The 14,906-nt window shown below is 44.2% G+C and overlaps 1 protein-coding gene across 2 annotated transcripts in view; it reads left to right on the plus strand.

Annotated features, from left to right (window-relative positions):
- Positions 1 to 14,906, plus strand: part of PAK3 (p21 (RAC1) activated kinase 3) — a 126,989-nt gene that overhangs the window by 31,854 nt on the left and 80,229 nt on the right. Inside the window, exon 2 of one of the 2 annotated variants that reach the window (XM_071442481.1) lies at positions 5,337 to 5,447. The exons of the other annotated variant lie outside the window; for it this stretch is intronic. The gene's annotated coding sequence lies outside the window, so the exon portion shown is untranslated. The remainder of the gene's footprint in view (positions 1 to 5,336; positions 5,448 to 14,906) is intronic. 2 annotated transcript variants of the gene reach the window in all.

A 14,906-nucleotide genomic window follows, 5' to 3' on the forward strand; every position in this document is an offset into this window, starting at 1 on the left:
GCACTTTTCAATTTGGAGATCAGATAAATAATCTTTTGCTTTCCCTTCCTCACTGCCAAGTCAGCAGAAAGAAGAGACATGGGAGAGTCCTTTCTGATGGGCACATGTGGGGAGAAGAGGGGGCAGGGCTTTATGCATCTGTCTGTGGTAATTGCTGGTTCATTTATTGCCTCCTGCCTTATGTTTAGTGGGGTCCCAGGAGAACAGTGTGGGGAAGAGGGGGACAGGATTTAAAGTAAGAAGGAATTGCTGCTGTCCTTCAAGCTAACTTCCTGAATTATTCAAGATGTGGTGTTTTGCCTTGTAACTCTCACACTGAGGGTGATAGCTTCGTAACTGAACCTGCCAGCTGTGCAGAGAACCAAGCATCCTCCCCTAGCCTTCAGGCAAAAAAATTCTTTCAGGTCTGTGCTGCACAGAGTAGGTTTGTGAGGTGTGAAATACAGCTGTGGTTTTGCCCTGCAAAGCTATGAGCTTTCCATCTTTATAAATTTTTATTTTGCAGTAATACTGGGCTAAAGGGAGCCATAAATGGCCAGCTCTGTGATAAAGATGTGTAATTCATGTTTTTCCGCCAGGACATCCAAGGTGCAGGAGTTTCTTGTATGTAGCAGTTGCTTTTAAATGAAGTTACTTATTTCATAATTGCAGGTAGGCATTGCTATGCTTTTAAAAAGGAAGATGGCTTTGGCTGCTGGAACAAAAGAGAATTTTAATTAGATTGGGAATTAAAGCAAACTGGCCCCCACCACACTCTTCCCCAGTGCTAGGTAATGCTCGATGAGGCTTGATTATAATTATAGTGTCATGAGTGTTAAAGGTTTCTAATGCATATAATGATGCTTTAAAAATGAATAAAATAAAAATAAATCTTCTGCACATGGAAATTTATCAAGTTATTATCATTGCTGTATCTCTAGATTAATCAATCATAAACAGAGCTTCAGGGGGGCTGAGGAAACTCTCTGAATTGAATGTTCTCCTGACACCCAAAACTGGACAGGTTGACTGAGTTTCTGTGATTTCCCAGTCCAGTGTCAGTGGTTTGATGCTGGGTGTGTGGTGCTCAGCAGGTGGGATGGCTGTACAGCCCCTCATTGGGAGTGACTGTAGATGAACTTCCCATTCCTCCCAATAGGAATGTTCTAATTCCGATTGAGTCTATGGGAATTACAGGAGTGTTCTTCCCAAAAGGATCACAAACTGTCTGCCTGTTCTTGGACTTGCTGCTTGCTCATGCTCCAGCCAGGCATGGCAGCCCTGCCATGGAGGTTTGCTGGGCTCTCTGTACCAACAGGGTTTGACAGACTGAGACCTTTCCCAGGTCTCAGGGTTGTGTTCAGGCTCTCTGCTGCAGTGTGACCACCAGAACAGCTTCCAGATTGCAGAGGGCCAGTGCAAACCCAGACAGAAATTTTGGTAATGAAATGCTGTAGAGGTAAAAAAATGTGATTGTGAGAAAGTTTATTGTTCACAGAAGCCTATGTCTGTCACTGAACACTGTTACAATTTCTAGCATTTACTAGGAACATCCAGTGCCACAGAAAAATATTAATTCTCTTTTTTTCCCCTCCAATTATCATCATCACTGTGAGTAGCACTGTTTACAGTTCTGCTTTTGTCTTTAGAACTCATAGCTCTCTTGTTTAACAACTGTAGGGAAATCTGGGGCAGTCCCATTTTTGCTTAGTGACACTCAGCACTAAATGTTGTAATGAAATCCCAGTTCTCCTGAAATCAATAGCAGCATTTTTGCTGACATCAGAAGAGGCAATGTGTGTCTGTGGATGCTTTCAGGTTTTTCCTGGAAAAGCCAAAATAAGGCTAATCTGATGTCAACTGATGTAATTTAAATGGAATAATTATTATCCAGTGGTTCTGAGATGCCTGAGCAGATAAGATCATCTTGTAAAGAAAGGGCTGCACAAGGCAGTATCAGAGTGCTCCACAGACCTTATGGTCCTGGCCACAAGTCAGGAGATGCTTAATGTGTGTTTAACTTCTGAGCTCACTAACAGCTCCTGTGACTTCAGGGAGAGGATTTGCATGCCTAACCTTCAGAAAATGCTGAAATTCCCAAATCATGTGTAAATTAAGATCTAATACACAGACAGCCTTTCTTGAATTTTAGGTTTCTCTGTCTGGCAGCCCTGACCTTCTGCAAGCTGTGGAGGGCTGATAATTTGTTTTTGTAGATAGTCTCAGCCAGTTCAGTTAATGTAGCAATGATGATGGCTTCAAAATTCAATATACAGAAGATCCTTAAACTGTATGGACTGTGCTTCCCTACTTCTGGGAGTTTAAAGAGGGAGAATGCTGTTAAGAGGAGCCCTATGTGTGACTGTAAAATGTAACTACAGCACAATAAACCTTTATCACTGATTAACACATCTAGCAAAACCAGAGCAGAATGGAGGATCTGACAAAGCCTTTCAAAAGTGTCCAGAGCACATTGGGAGGTGGGAGGCTGTTCTCAGCATTGCACCTTGCCAGCTCTCAGGAGTCACCTGCTCATGCCTGGGGAGGCAGAGGCAAAGCAGTGTGTGGAGAGAAGATGGATGCTCTCTTACAGAGAGCTTTTTTCTTTTTTTTCTTTGATTTCTTCTTGGTTTTTTTTTGCTTAGATCAGTGTTGAGATCAAAGGCATTCCGATGGGACTGACAAACAACTTTTTTTTCTGTGGGAAAGAAGAAAGAGAAATCCAGTAAGTTATTTTGCACAACTTTCTACTATACCAGCCATGTTGAGGTTGCTCCTGTGATTAAACTAAAATGGATCATATTTTTGGACAGGCTTTTGGCTTCTGCCCTTTGAAAGCTGTCTCCTTCAACTGAGAGTTCAGTCTTTAGAGCTCTTCACCAGGCAGCATCTTCCAAGCAGTCTCACCTATGACTGGATGAAGCTGTTTATCATTATTTTTGCTCTGTCAGTCTCTAGAAACCCACTTACTGATTCTCTGGTCACATCACTGTGCCTCTGAAAACCTCACCAAATATGAGTTGGTGAGGTAACCACCATGCTTGTTTTCCTTTGACACTTCTTGAAACCCCTCTCAGCTGGGAAGCAGATGCATTGCATTTACTGGCATCAGGCAGGCAGCAACTGAGGCTGAATTTCTGCTCTCTGTTGCTTCAGCTCTCTGTCCTTTCATCTCCTTTATGGGTGTGCTGCCAGTCACTGGGGTTGCAAGTGCTGGAGGACAGGGGCAGGCATCTTTCCTTTCCTGCTTGTCCATACAGAATGGTGCTATGATCCCTCAGCAAGTGCCTGGAAACAAATATATTGATTAATTCCTTCTTGGGGTGGTAGTAGTAGGAATGAGCTACAGATGCCTTTAGAGGATCTGTTCCATTGCTGACCAGTGTGCTTTGAACAGTGGGTTCCTTTCAGCTGTGTCTCTCCCCACATATGTTTTATCCATTTTCTTGATTTCCTTCTCTCCTTTCATTTTCCTGCTATATGTCTACCTTATGAGGCAAGTAAGGAGATCATCACAAGCTCCATGCCTGCAAGGAGACAAGGATGAGTTCACTAGTGTTTTGATCATGGTAAATAGTCATTCAGTGGCACTGCCAGGCTTTCAGAGGAGGAGAGATCTGCAGGCAGAGATTACCATTTCCTTAATGAGAATGTCTGCATAAACCATCAGACAATCCAGCATATAATCCCTCTCCTTTGCCTCTCCAACAGCTTGTTTTACTGTAGGTGAGTGCTTTTGGGCAGTTATTCCCAGCATTTCTAGAGTTTCCTGATGCTTCCCTGTAGATATGCTACAGGAGAATTCCAACTGGCAATTCATGCTGGAGAACAAGTGTGGGGCAGGTGTCTGTGATGGAGAGGCAGAAATTATCAGAGAGCCTGAATTCAGCAAGATGCCATCTTGCTCCTCTGGGCATTCCTTCTTGCACAGCTTGCTGGTTTTGTGGCCTAGTTTTAATGAGAGATTTTTGACATTAGTTGTGAATGTTGACATTTTTCTCTATTTAATTTTTTTCTTCTTTGGGTTTGAGTTGAGCACACACTGGAGTGAGGCAGCTCAAGGGTGTCAGATTCAGTTCTACTGATGGCAGGTATCATGTCCTAGAGTCTGCTTTATAAATGCCCAAAGATGGTTAAATGTTTTTCTCCCCCATTATTTCTATTGAATAATAGCTTCTGCTTCATCCTTCTGGTCATAGAAACATTATAATTTCCAGTTCAAATTTACTCATGGCCGTTATTTCTAGTCACTGATCTTGACTAGCTATTTTTCTTCCTTGGTGTTTGCTTTTTAGTTATTTCTGGATTGCAGTGATGACCCTTCTTAGCCTCTGTTTGGTTAAGCTAAAAAAAGCTGGCTACTCTGGTCTCTCTGAGAGGAATGTGCCTTATTCTGATTATCCTACCAGTCTTCGTCAGACTCTGGCTTTTTTTACAGCACACACGTACACAAGATCAGTATGTGTGTGCTGAGGAGGGGCCCCCAAACACCCTCTGTGTCCTGGCTGGTTCCCCCAGGTTCTGACTGTTTGAAATGGTTTTGCTCATCACAAGAGTCACATGTGATCTTCAGTAAATACATGTTTTTAAACTGAAGCCCCAGCCACCATTCACTGAATGCAAAAGCAAATTCTTGCCTGTGGAGACTAAGGAATGATGTGTAATTCTTTAGTGAGTTTGAGGATGGAATTTTTGCTGGGACAATCCAGGTGCTGAAAGTATTTAAATAGTTTGATTGCCTTGCTCTGTGAGAGCAGGACAGTTATTGCCATCAGTCCTTTACACTTGTCTGCTCTACTTCAAGTTGCAGTCTCTGCTTCTCTAGGCAGGATCCTGTTTTGTAGTAACAAATGGAACATCTAAATACAGTAGTTACTGGTTGTGTCTGAACTCTGTGATTATTTGCAAATCACCACAAAAGCTCCCAAACCCAATGCAATAAAGTCCATATCAGGGTAAGTTTTGCCAGACAGCCCAGATGCTGCACAGGGTGACCACTGTGAGCCTGAGGCACTGAGGTCTGAGAGAATCAGTCCCTGGTCTGCAAAAATTGGGGGGGGAGTTATTGTGCCATCTGAAAATATGGGAGGTGCAGGTGGGAACTAAGAGCTTCAATGTAGTTGTAAGCCATAGGTCAGAATTTCAGTCAGGGTAACAGAGGAGTTGATGGCACCGTGTGGCTTTCTGCCAGCTGTACATTGGGCCTAATATTTGTTTTCCCAAGTAAAAGGATCCAGTCAGTCAGGCAGCCTGCCTGGAGAACAAAGGAGCAAAACAGATTTTAATTGCCCAATGGCCATTCTTTCAGCACAGATCTGTGCTTATATGCCAGAATAATTTGGGTTTGTGTCTGACAGGAGATCTGACTTGTGGAGGGACTTCAGTCTGGGCTGTTATTCTTGGAGGACTGGAGAAATGAGGACATATTCCCCCTGCCCTTAGAGTATGCACCTGAAGACTCCTTTCAGGTAGGAGCTGTTTTCCACTGGTGACCAGAATGGTGAATGATGTGCAAGCTCTCTTTAAAGTAGCATGAGAGGGGAAGGAAGAGAGAGAAAGAAAGGGGACATAAAGGTCCTGAAGGGCTTTCTTCAGCCTGGCTTAATTTGGAGGTGACACTTCATATGTCAATTTAAATTAAGCCATTTCAAAGAGCACCCACCCCAGAGCCTCTGATGCACTCCCAAGACAGCAAGTGTGGGGCACACTGGGTGACTGACACAGCTGAGGACAGAGAGGGAGGGAGCAGCAGGAGGAGCTGAGATGAAGCATTTCATAGCAGGGCTGCTTTGTTCCCTGCCATGTGTGATCACATGTAATTACCAGGCTGGAGTTCACCCCTGTTTTCTTTATCACATGTTTGGGCCTAATGTTCTGCTGTGTTAAGTTCAGGTACCTCATGTCATGGTTTTCTGCAGCCCTTCTGATCTGAGTAAGGTTTAAATAGGAATCTTGTCTGGGTGTTGAACAGTTAATGCTCTAGAAAGCTAACACCTGCATCTGCAGCCTTGTCCCTCCTATGCTGCTGAATAGCATTTCATGATGGCAGGGAAATAATTCAGTACAACCAGGCCCTGCTCTGTGGGCAATGAATAAGCTCAAGTGAAGTAGAGGTCATTCATGTTAATCTGAAGCAAATAGGATTGTGGGACTGGGAGAAGAGGGTGAACCCCCCTTTATGTACAAATTCTATAGCTCAGAAGCTTAGGAAACACTTAATAGTAAACATTTGCAAAGAATCCATCACCTTTTCCAAGAGGAGAAACAAATGGTTTTCCTGCTTCATTTTGTGCAGGTCTCACATTTTGGTATGTATGCAAATCGTGCTGGGTGGCAGTGTCTCATACAAATCAGCTTGAAATGCAGAGGCAGCCATGCAAGCAAAATGGCTTGTCTTTCCCTGCAGCTGCAGTGAGACTTCTAGCACAGGAGACCTAGGCAGGCAGAGAGCCTGATTTGTAAGGAAGCATCAGGAAGAGAGAAGAAAACCAGAAATCCTCCTAAAATGCTGTCCCACTAGCAGGAAGCTTTGTGTCATGCTACAGTGCTGCCCTGTGTTTTTGATGATCTGAGGAGCATCCAGCACCGTTTTATTTTAATTTGGGTTTTGGAGTGTCCTTATCCTGACTTCTCTAGGCAAGGAAATATATGATCAACTCATGGCTGTGCAGAACTTAGTAGGTGATGTTTGGGAAGAAGAGATGAACAGCCCTTTTTTGAGATCAGGACTGAAATGGGCATGGAAGATAACACAGATGGGAAACATAAACAGGCACCTTTGCAGGAATATTGACTGCTCATTGTAAAGGCAGCGGGTGAGGGCTGGGCATTACATTGTGCTGCTGCTGTTCTGTGTCTCAGATCCTTTGTGGATCTGTGAATCAGGTTTTTTCACACTGTTTAACAGTAGCTACTGATACACCTGCATAGAATCGTCCTAATTATAAATCTAATGTGTCTCCATCCCCTTTGCAATATTTCTTTTATGAGTCGGGTAGGCATCAGGCATTTATATTTTCAGGAATTAATCCCCTGTTTTCTCCATCTTATACTGTGCTTTTCCATCAAGTGTACCAGAAGCAAGTATCCAGCAGGGTGGACTGAGTTTGACTTTCTGAGTCTGCAGTGTCTCTTGGTTAACATGGCAACAAGACCAAATGTTATTTAATTTTAATGATAGGTGACAGCAAAACAGAAGAGAAAGGAGAATGGAAGCTGATCAAAGTTCATAGAGACATGTACTTCCTTGGCTTTTTTTTTTTTTTTTTTCCAGCCAGACCTTTCTGGACTTCTGGCTCTTTTGACCCTGCTGGGTTGGATTGTGGGGGGCTCTGAACAAGTGTATGCAGAGCACTGCAGCAAGCAGGAAAAGGGGTTGCTTGGCATTACCAGCTTCTTGTCTGTGTAAGTGCAGACACTCCCTGTGTTCAGGGAAATAATTCAGGGAATTATTTCCCTGTGTTCAGGGAGGTGAGCTGGGAGGGAACAGTGATGTGGCTGCAGCTTCTTACTGCGCCTTGTTGGATTATTTCCTGTTTGCTCTTTGATCTTTTTTCACACTGAGTAACAGGCAGCATGACTGCAGTGTGATGCTCTGGCTGCAGACTGCATTGTCTTGTTGAAAAATGAATTGCCTCAGAGCCTTCAGTCAGTCTCCTGAGCTATTTCCTGTTACAGCTAGGAAAGCTGGGATTTCCATGTGATTTTGAAGCTCAGAGTTCTGATGTACAGCGAAATCTGTCTCTGTGTTCATTCATTACTGCTTCTGATCCCTTCTTTTCTCTTCCATTATCTCAAATGCTTTTGGAAACTTCATTGTCAATGTATTGTATCATCTCACTTGAGTTCCCTTCTGTGGGCATCATAGTTCAATAGGAAATACAATGCTGGTTTGGAATGTTTGCAGACAAGATAGGGAAAAATACATCTGTAAGTTATTAGGGGTGAGAGTAATGTCTTTTACATTTGGCACTCAGAGATGTTTTTTGCCTTTTCATCTGCCAAATGCTTACACTTTCCAGCACTGTCTGCATCTGGAGGTTGTGTCTGGGCAGGGAATTATGTTGGACATGTAGCCTGGGTGAAGCTGCCTTGGGCATCTCCCGATTGCTCTGGCTCTGTGGCTCAGCCCTTCCACACATTTGCACTGGTTTTAGCATTTCACCTCTGGTCACTCATGAACTGGTTCTGTAGTGGGAGATTTTGCTATTTTATTTTGTAACAGCTCATCCTGACATGAGCTGAAGAACCTGGGCTGTCCTCTTCCCTCGGTACCTGAACGCCTCCTTCCCCCAGCAGTGACAGCCTGTGCTTGTGACACATCTGCCTCTGCACAAAGGTGGCAACAGTTGGGTTTTTCCTGTGAGCTCCTCACCAGAATGTGCTGGAGATTAAGCAAGTTAAATCCAGTTTTTTCATTGACCAGACCATTACTCTCTATAAACAATCTTTAGACAAAGCCCCTTTTTTTCATTGTGGTAGAGCTGTCCCATTTGTGAGGTGTTGTGTGTTGAGGTCAAGTCTTTGGTTAATGTTTCATTTCTGTAGCCTTTTGAAATTGTGTCCATTCCATTCCTACCATGTTCCTGGCAGAAAGGGAGGAGAGATACCATAACACAAGTAATGCCCTCATTTTTCCAGCTTCCCTGTGATACAGAGATACATGATTGCCACTTGTTTTTGCAGGTTTTGGCAGAAGTAGTCTTTAATTGCAGCCCCTAAAAGCATTAAACTCGTGTTGGTTTTAATTGCTAAGGTGCAGGAGCTGCTTTCTAGAGGTGCCAGACACCTGGGAACTTCATTTGAAATGGCAAGTGTTTGGTGCTTCTAAAACCAAGTTTACTGTGGAAGGGAGCCCTAGGAGGAGGAGCCTTTTGTATTTTCATTTCTCTCCCTCTGCCTTGCAGGCATCTCTATGCTGTGGTGCTTTCCATGAGCACAGTTGGTGCCATACTGCAGTCAGTGGGTTTCCAGCCCCATCACTGGGCTGTTCCACTCTCTCCACAGTTAGGAGGTGTTTCCTGGCTTGCAGCTTAAAACTATGGACAACCCATACCTGCTGCCAACATCATCAAGGAAGAAAGGCAAGATGCAAGGGCTGTATTTTAATTAGGCTGCAATCTAATTAACTCATGTGTGAAACAGGCAGACTGCACACTGTGATTTTCTTGCTCATTCCCACCTCTTTGGGGATTTGTTACCATTCTTCCTCTCTCTGTGGGAAGAACCTGGAATCCAGGAGTTTTGAGCTCTGTTTGTGGCAGTGTATTGCTTCACTTGTGACTTTGTGCAAGTCTGTTTGGATTTTGCTTCTGGGGCTTTACAAACATAGGAGAGAAACTAACACACTTCCTCCACTTCTCAGCATTGATTGTGAGCCCTAATTAACACTTAGAAAGGAAGGAGCTTTAGACTACAGGGTGCTGCAGGTGTATATTGCTGTGGGAATATAATTAATAAATAATAGCACATATGGTACAGGAGTTCCCACACTGCATATTCTATTATTTATTTTATGCATATTTTGCAATAATAAAATGCATATTTTATTATTTATTTTCATTATTTGTTTACTGCACACAGTCCATATCAGTCATATATACATATATATACACATATATATATATACACATATATATATGTATACACATATATATATATATACACACATATACACATATATATATATATATATATATCCTTAACTTTTCTTTACTACTTGAGAAAAACCTGGGTAGGAAATACTAATATTTTCCCTCCTAAAGTACTGATTTAATGGTACTGTCATCCCAGGTAAAGGGAAACTCTTAGAGTGTCCTGCTGTTCTATGGCTGCCAGTTTTCAGATTCCAGCTCTCCCATCATGGCCCTGGTCACAAGAGAATGGGACAGTTCTGACCAGGTAGTCTGAACTGCCATGGATCACAAACTTTTATCCAAAGATTTCTACTTCAAGCTCATTATTTCTGCTTAGATTAGAGCATGTCATTTAGACAGACATCCAGTGGGGATGCAGAAGCTGTAAGTCACTCATGGCAGAGCTTTTCTTTCTGGTCCTCAGCACACTCTGCAAGATTCCTGCCTTTCTGAGTCTCAGGGTTCTCTCTGGAGCTACAATCCTTAGACACTGAGGTTCCAGAGGGCCAGGCAGTCTTTTGAGGAAGAAGCCAGTACACATACATGTTGGGTGGACATTTTTTGTGTTGATGTCTTGTTATCCAGATAGTGGAAGCTTCACTAAGAATTTCTTGAGGTCTCAAGTGTTTCTTTAACTCTTGTGTTTAACCCTACCAGGGAAACATGTTCATTTTACTTAAACAATTAGTGTAGCATATTATAGAATGGATCTACCTGATTTATTTCCAGCGGCTGATGAGACCAGAAAGTCTGGGATAGTGGAAAAGGCACAGAATTTTTCCCCTGCTATGAAGGTGACAGGAGCCAATTGTACCTGTGTGCTCTGGGTCTGGAGAGCTCCACACTGCACTAAGTGGCTTTGGAAAGGTTAATGGAGAAGGTGCCAGCAGATGGCACTCATGAATACACAACATTGTCTCAGGGGCCTCAATCACTTCTGGCATGTGTAGCAAGAAGTGCAGAATAGGGCAGGTGGCCAGGGCTGCAGTGAGCAGAGTCTGGGGCTGGTTACACCCTGTTTCCATTCAGAGCAGCTCCTCTTTCTAGGCCTGGTGGGTACAAGGGCACTGAAGGGATGTGGTGATGCAGCCCTGCTGCATCAGTGATGACTGGTGTCACCATCAGAATTTGGGGTTTTTTGACTACAGGATGGCCTACATGGCACGAGGCATGCTGGCATCAGATGGGGTGGCACATTCCTGCCCAGTGCCCTCTCCTGGGACAGTCAGTCCAACTGCTGTCTGGTGCAGGAGGTGGCCAGAATTGGGGTTTCATGCTGCTGGCATTTGTTCCTGGTGGGGTGAGCAGTGACATTCAGCTTTCATTAGAAGACAAAAAGGGCACACCAGGACATCTGAATGCACATTTTCAACAGTCAGTGAAGGCAATATATGGGCTCTGTTTCTGAGCCAGAAGAGCAGTCTGCTGCTGGTCCATGGGACTTGTCAGTCCAGCAAAGATTAGTGAGGCAAAAGCAAAGGCTGTAAAGCTCCTCCTGCCCAGCACTGGTGAGGGAAGGTGATAAGGGATTCATTGTACAACCAGAAGATAATTGGCAGCAGTAGTATAAAGCATTGTCAGTCTTTTTGCCATAGCAATTGTCCAGACATTTTGTTCACAGCTGTGATTCACCTTGCTGTGCAGTCAATCTGTTCTGGACCATGCAGTATTTCAAGAAGAGCACAGCTGCCACACAAAATCATGTGGGATTGCCCAAGACTGTGTGCAGGACTGAGAGTGAAAATCCATTTTGCTGGTGCAGAGCTTGGGGAAGGCAGGTGGCAAAGGGACTGGACCTCCAAAGGGTGAGTCAGCCTCCTCTTCCCTCACCACAGACACCAGTAAGTGTAGCTAAGGTACAGTCACTGCTCTCCTTGGAGGAGAAGGAGCTGGGTTTCACGTGCCTCAGCCTGAGCTGACAGATCAGATCTCTTATGGGAGGTGGAGCCCATGTCTCATGTGATGACAAGCTTGAAGGAGCAGCGCTGGGTCTCTGTGGTGATGTCTGTGTGGAGAAATGAACAGAGAGATTTTGGCTTAGCTGAAATGCATAATGCTTGTCTTACCTTCTTCTGTGCCTCATACTGCAGCCCAGGCTTGAAATGTCTGCCCTGTGCACAGGGAGAGTGGGATGAGGCTGTCTGCTGGTAGCCCTGACTGTAGCTTGACCTGTAGGTGTCAGCTCCAAGGGGACACTGGTCAGTGTGACTGGGCTTGAACTGAGCTTCAGTCCAAGTCAACAGAAGCTGAAATATTGGTGATGGGTAAGCCCATCCTGTTCAGCAATATAAGTCTCTACTGGCCAGCTCTGAGTCTGTGACCATGTGTCATTTTGCCCTGTAAAGAGTGAGTGTGCCCTGGAGTTGCCCAGCCCACATTACTCCTGGAGCTCTGCCCCAGGGAGCTGCTCTGGTCAGGAATCTCTCCTTACCTGCACGGCCCTCTGAGATGTAACAAAGACAGCATGTGCCAAAAGGATGGTGTTTCTCTTCCTCTGGTGATGAGGAATTAATCTGGCATTTCCTCCCTTGCTTTGTTGAGACTTTCTGAACTTCTGAGATTTCCTTTCCTCACCATTGGACAGCAGCTGTTCCCACTGGGGCAAGCACCCCTCTCCTCCTGGAGCAGTGGCTCTCCCCTGAGTTGTGCAAGATAATTGGGCTGTTCCCCTGGTGTGGAACCAATGGCTGTGCAAGGCCACTAACAAGGAGTCAGGGTAGCAACAGGATTAAAAATATGTATGAGCAAACATCTTGTTTCAACTGCAAGGATGCACTGAAGCGTGAGAGCCTGGGTCCTGCAGACAGCCAGAGGCAGAGTAGATTGGCATTCTGACTGCAGCTGCACAATAAAGCCACACTGGTAGCACAGGAAAGGGAGGGCAGGAGCCCAGTCTTACTTACAGTGCTGTGAGCTGGAGTAATGCCATGGAATCACCTCTTACATTTGGCTGCATCCTGGAGTGCAGTGTGGATAATGGGATCAGGAGAGCGGGTGGGTTACCACAAATCCAGCACTGGCTCTGGCTCTGTTCCTTCCTGCCAGTGGCCTCCATATGGGATGGGACCTGTCATTGGAAAGATGGTTTGTGTGGAATCATTACCTGCTCCATACAATACTGGGAGGTGAGTACCAGGTGTGATGCCCCATCCTGGTGGGCTCCATGGGGCACTGGCAGAAGCTAAGTGTGACTGTCAGTGGAGGTGTCACAGTGACACAGAGGTGGAGTGGGTGCTCCAGTGGAACATGCTGCTTTTTCCTTCATGAAAAAAATAAAGATACTTAATTTTAATTTCTGTTTTAAGGGTGATTGTTCTTGGCTGGGTTGGGTCCCTGTAAAACTTGACAAAGCCATTTCAGATAGTTGAAAGCTGTCAATGTACCCCAGTCATTTTCCTCTCATTTAGTGAAGGATATTTTAGGAGGAAGGTTTATGACATATCTTTGCATTGAAGAGCTTGGACTGGCAAGGAGACTTACCAGCAAAGGCACTTCCATGACAAGGAAGGCTGTCTTGGTACCTTGGCTGAAGAGATGAAGGCTTGATGTGAGATCTCTTATGAAAGAAATTAAGTTGCTCATGGAAGGAGATGGTTTCTCTGTTTATATACTGGATTTACCAGGGATCATAAATCTCTGAACTTTGAATATTCAGGGTACCAAAAGAAGGAAATATCTCATGGAACATGGAGGTTAGCAGCATAGTTGGGCAACCATGCAGGTTTGTAGCCTTTGTGATGCATGAGAGCACCCAGACACTATTGTTGGGGCAGGGATTCTCTGAGCCCATGGGAGCTTACTGGATTCCCAGATATCAGCAGGCCTGGAGTGGAAGGGGAGTCTGACCTGGCACTGCAGAGCAGAACATGTCCAAGCTTCAATCAGTCTGTTTCCAGTGGCATTGATGGCTCCTGTTTATCTTGGTAATCAGACCTTCCAGCCCCATCTCATATATTAGCAATTGCAATAGAAATAATAATTGGATTCAGTCCGTTGTATTTAACATTTTAATGTCAGCTGAGGATTTCTTCCTGATCCCAGCTCTTGATTAGGTGACATCTTTGAGCACCAGATTAATAAGACTGACTGTATTCTCTATGCACCCGAGTTTCCCAGTCAGAGGTGAGGGTTGAAATGTACTGTCAGGTTTTATACATTTGACTCAAGATGGCCAAAAGGTCATACTTACAATTCTTGAAATATTTTTTCTTACTACATTTGATTTTGATCCATATTGGATGGAGAATAAAACTTTCACAGATTTTCCATGAATTGTGTTCTTCCATCCTCTGGATGCATGCTGAAATTGGTGCTTCCTTGAGCTTCCTAAAGAAGCTGGTCACTGAAAGTGTTTTGAAAAGATGTCCAACAGGTCTTACCCTTTTCCTATAGACTGTCATGTGCCAGGGTCTCAGGAATATATCTTTCCTTAATCTTGGGGTTCAAAACTCTTCTACTGTTCAGGTAAGCCTTGTCAAACCTGTATTGTTTTGTACACTGAAATGCATAATTCAATAATCATGAGAAATAAAAAAACACTCTTTTGTGAGAAAACTCATGCTGCACTGCTTTCTGGACTCTGAAATTATGATAAAAGGATTATTTCTGGGATAGTGGCCTTCTGGCTTTAAACTAATATTTGATTCCATCTATGCTGTGTCAAAGCAGACTGTAGCTGTCCCAATATCATGGAAGATAAATCTATGGAATGAACTTCTCCTTGGTGTTTGTACCTGCACACTGCTTAGCCCTCACTGTTGCTTATGGAGTTCCCTTTGTGGCCAAACAAAACCAAGGGTTTGGAGACACACAGTAGAAATATTCTTGGCATGAACAAATCTTGCACTTTTTACTGGCTGTGTCCTGATGTGCAGTGAGCTGCAAGTGTGTGCAGGGGAGAAAGGGAAGGAAGGTGTTGGAGGGTTCACAGTGAAGAGAAGAAGGAGATATTCTCCTCTAAAGAAGTGCACTGAGGTGATCTGTACATGTAAGTTTGCTTTTTGGCACCATTTGCCACCATGATGATGTGGTCAGTCTTGCTAAGTCAATAGTCCTTCCTCTGGGCCAGCTTTCTGAAATGCTGCTTGAAGTGTCTCACTTAATCAGGTTTCAGAGGAGTCTTTCTCTTCAGCTGTTGCAGATTGTTTGGATCACAAAGACAGTCTCAGTCCTGCTGCTGTAGCTGGTATTGGGCACACGAAAGAAGAGAGGGGCACTTCAGCCAGTGCAGTTGGTGCCTGTGTGCTGCAGCAGAGAGCCCAGAATCTTTAATCCAATATCAACCACTTTGGC

The sequence above is a fragment of the Agelaius tricolor genome, unplaced genomic scaffold (assembly GCF_023055355.1).
Source record: "Agelaius tricolor isolate 1412-34295 unplaced genomic scaffold, bAgeTri1.0.p SCAF_17, whole genome shotgun sequence".
NCBI classification, from domain to species: domain Eukaryota; kingdom Metazoa; phylum Chordata; class Aves; order Passeriformes; family Icteridae; genus Agelaius; species Agelaius tricolor.